At 39.2% G+C, this 4,515-nt stretch overlaps 1 non-coding gene across 1 annotated transcript; it reads right to left on the bottom strand.

The window, feature by feature from the left end:
• Positions 1-4,011: 4,011 nt before the first annotated feature.
• Positions 4,012-4,118, bottom strand: LOC141681590 (small nucleolar RNA R71). Its single transcript, XR_012559018.1, has one exon. It is a non-coding gene; the product is annotated as a small nucleolar RNA R71 (small nucleolar RNA).
• Between the last annotated feature and the right edge of the window lie 397 nt (positions 4,119-4,515).

Here is a 4,515-nt window from a genome sequence, read left to right on the forward strand (position 1 = left end):
GCCCGATTAGATGATCATAAATTGGTTCTACAATGGTTTAGGAACCCAGACTAGACCTATGCTCGATGCAGCATCAGGTGGAGCCTTATGGGCTAAGAGCTACGATAAAGCTTATGAGTTGATTGAGCTAATGACTGCTAATGAATACCAGAACCTAACTCAGAGAATGCTGGAAGGACAGTTAGCAGGACTTCTAGAAGTGGATACAGCTACTGCTATATCTGCTCAGCTTCAAGCTTTGATGATGAAAGTTGATTCTTTGGATAATTATGGAGTTAATCGAATCATAAGTGTTTGTGAACTTTGTGTAGGTGCACATGAAACTGAGCATTGTGTTATTTCTAGTGAATCAACTCAGTTTGTGAGCAACTTTCAGAGGTCGCAACAACCAGCTCCAGCCACTTATCATCCCAAGAACCGCAATCATCCTAACTTCAGCTGGAGTAACAATCAGAATGCGGTGCAACAACCTTATTAGAAGTATACAACAAAGCAATATAACCCTCCTGGTTTTCAGCAACCGCAATATGCACCAAGGCAACAGATCCAACTTCAGCAACTACCACAATATAATGAAAAATTTGAATTGGAGGAGTTGAGGCTCATGTGCAAGAGCCAAGCGGTTTCTATCAAGACTTTAGACAATCAAATTGGACAGATTAACAATGCTTTGTAGAATCGACAACCTTTTACACTCCCTAGTGACACAAAATTTCCAGGCAAGAGGGAAGCAAAAGAGCAGGTTAAGGCAATTACATTGAGGCCAGGAAAGGATGTAAATCCCGAAAAATCACAAGTGCCAGAATCTGAAGTTGTGGCTGAAGAAGATGTGCAGAAGGAAGCAGAGGTGAAACCAAGGAAGAAAGCTGTTGTAAATACTCCTCCTGAGGGTAATACAGGGGAAAATGGGTTTATCCTCCACCTCCTTTTCCTAAGAGGCTATAGAAGCAAAAGCTGGATAAGCAATTTACTAAGTTCTTGGAATTTTTCAAGAAACTTCATATCAACATACCTTTCACTGAAGCTCTTGAACAAACACCAAGTTATGCAAAGTTCATGAAAGGTATTCTCTCTCGGAAAGTGAAGCTCGATGACTCAGAGACCGTTACTCTTATGGAGGAGTGCAGTGATGTGTTGTAACGGAAGTTGTCTACTAAGCTTAAAGATCCTAGAAGCTTCACTATTCCTTGCATCAATGGAAAATTGTCATTCAACAAATGCTTATGTGACTTGGGATCTAGCATCAATCTGATGCCTTTGTCTATCTTTAAGAAGGTGGGTTTACCTGATCCAAAGCCTATATATATGTCCTTGCAGTTGGACGATCATTTTATTATATATTCATGAGGTATTGTGGAGGATGTTTTGGTCAAAGTGGACAAACTCATCTTTCTTGCTGACTTTGTAATTCTGGATTTCGAGGAAGATAAGAAGATTCCCATAATCTTGGGAAGACCCTTCTTGGTAACTGGCCGAACCTTGATTGATATGCAGAAAGTTGAGCTCGCTATGCGAGTTCAGGATCGGGATGTGACCTTCAATGTTTTTAATGCCATGAAATTCCCTATTGATGAAAAGGAGTTCTTTAAAAGTGATGAGCAGTTACAATATTTGAATGCTTCTCTGTGGAAGTGAAGACTGCAAATGCATTTTGAATCTCATGGATTGGAAGAGCTGAAGAATTCTCCAAAGCGCCTTAAGCCATCTATTGAGGAAGTTCCTACACTCGAGCTTAAACCTTTACCTGAATATTTGAGTTATGCATTTTTAGGTGATGCATCTATTTTGCCTGTTATTATTGTATCCGGCCTTTCAGGTAGTGATGAGGAAAAGCTCTTGAGAATTCTGAGAGAGTTCAAATCGGCAATTGGATGGACTATAACAGCTATCAAGGGAATCAACCCTTCTTATTGCATGCATAAAATTTTTCTAGAGGAAAGAAGCAAGCCTACTGTTGAGAAACAGAGAAGGCTAAATCCGATCATGAAAGAGGTTGTGAAGAAGGAAATTCTCAAGTGGATAGATGAAGGCATCATTTATCCCATTTATGACAGTTCTTGGGTGAGTGTTAAGTGGTATTTATATCCACTTATAACGCTTCGTAAAGCTTCGAATTGATGTTTTGCACTCAACTTATTTGTGTTTTTGATGTGTTTTTGTAGTGTTTTGCATTTCAAGAATAAATAAAGGATCAAGGTGATTTAGCATTGCTTTGATGCTAAAATAATGTTAGGAAGGTGTCGTGAAGATCGCTCGTGCAAAGGCCATCTAAAACCATCCAGAAAAACAAGCAAAAGGAGTTTTTCCAGAAGGTAAGTGCGCCCGCGCTGTAGTAGCGTGCACCCATGCCGAAGATCCATAAAGACAGCGTGTCGGCGCTGATGAAGCGCCCGGCTGCGCCATGTCGGGATGTCAAAATCCTGTTTTAAGTAGAGAACTAATTTTCTGGGCTTCTAATCTGTTTGGGCTGCTATGTAATCACAACTTAAAGACGTTTCTCATAATAGAGCTTAAGGAGAAGACGGCGAGAAGACCTATAGCACAATTCAACAAAGGCGAAGAAGATCTAGTTTCTTGTGATTCTTTGTTTTAAGTTATTATCTTGGATGCTCGTTTCTTGTTTGTTGAACCTATACTCTGGATTACGTACTTTGTTTATTGTTCATTTTTATAAAGACCTAGTTTATTACCATGCTTTCATCGGAACCCACGGTTATGATGAGTTCGGTTATGAACTAATCGTTATAATGGGGTTCTAACGGATTTATTTATGGATTTCAATAGTTAATCTTGTTTTGATATCTTAGTGTGTGGTGATTGTATGTTATCCTAGTATTGGTTGTGCTTATTCGTCTAATGTGTATAGCTAACATATAAGATATCCTGTTGATCTCTAATGAAGCGACAGTAAATTTTAGAGATTTAGAACTTGCCATGCTAACATAGGGTCTCAAAATACTTGGTGTCTATTCATCTTCTATCTCTTTTGTGGATGTCTGGTAGTATGTTATTCGTACAACGAAAGTTGGCGTTTATTAGTTTGATGTTATCTGATTGGTTGTCATCACCATTGCATGCTAAGGTTAAGAACAAAAGGACTTTGAATGAAATATTTAATGAAGTTAGAATCCCATGTTTGTCTCATATAATAAATCAACCCTTTATTCTCTTAGTTATTTGCATGTTATTTAGTACCTTAGTTATAAATAATCTCAATCTGTTATTCGTCTTAGCATTGAATAATAACCATAACATTGTTGCATAAGCGCATAAGTTTTAAGTTATCCAAAAGAGTCTCTGTGGGAATGAACTAGAAAGAATTCTATATTACTTGCGAACGCGTATACTTGTTTGTATTATTAGCGCGTGTTTATTCCTAACAAGTTTTTGGCGCCGCTGCCGGGGACTCGGTGTTAATTTTTAGTTTATGTGTTTGTCATCAGTGATCGTTAAAGTTCATTGACTCGGACATTATTACTTACTTGTTTCCTTGTCTTGTTTTAGGTACTCTAGCGAGCGTGTATGTATATGCTTTCGTGGTCTCATAAGAGAATACTGGATCAAGCCGAGGAAGAAGTTTTGGTTCAACAGGAAGTTTTTGAGGAAGAAGAAAAAGTTGTGATGGGAGATCAAGCAGAAAATGCGAAGGCTTTGATGGACTATTCTCAGCCCAAGATCAATGACATTCAGTCCAGCATTATCATACCAGCCATCTCGGCTAACACCTTTGAGATCAAGTCGAGCACGATTCAGATGATACCGAATTCAGTTCAGTTTGGGGGTTCTCCTATAGAAGATCCCAACATGCACATCAGGGATTTTATCGAGATTTGAGACACTTTCAGGTTCAATGGGGTGTCTGAAGATGCTATTAAGCTGAGGCTTTTCCCATTCTCTCTGAGGGATAAGGATAAGTGTTGGTTACACTCTCTACCAGAAGGTTCTATCACTAAATGGGATGATCTTGCTCAAAAGTTTCTCACTAAGTTCTTCCATAAGGCAAAGACGACTGGAATCAGGAATGCTCTTACTCAGTTTGCGCAACAATCTGGAGAATCTTTGTGTGAGGCTTGGGATCACTACAAAAAGATGCTTAGGAAGTGCCCAAACCATGCCATGCCTGATTGGATGATCATAAATTGTATCTGTATTGGTTTAGGCGCATAGTCTAGACCTATGCTCGATGTAGCGTCTGCTGGAGCCTTATGGGCTAAAAGCTATAATAAAGCTTATGAGTTGATCGAGCTAATGACAGCTAATGAATACCAGAATCCAACACAGAGAATATCGCAAGGAAAGTAGCAGGAATTCTGGAAGTGGATACAGCTACTGCTATAGCTGCTCAACATCAAGTTTTGACGATGAAAGTGGATTCTTTGGCTAATTATGGAATTAGTCAGATCACTAGTGTTTGTGAGCTTTGTGCGAGGGCACATGAGACTGAGTAGTGTGCTATTTCTAGTGAATCAGCTCAGTTTGTGAACAACTTTCAAAGATCACAGCAGCAAGCTCCAG

This window comes from Apium graveolens, chromosome 8, assembly GCF_009905375.1.
Source record: "Apium graveolens cultivar Ventura chromosome 8, ASM990537v1, whole genome shotgun sequence".
Taxonomy (NCBI): domain Eukaryota; kingdom Viridiplantae; phylum Streptophyta; class Magnoliopsida; order Apiales; family Apiaceae; genus Apium; species Apium graveolens.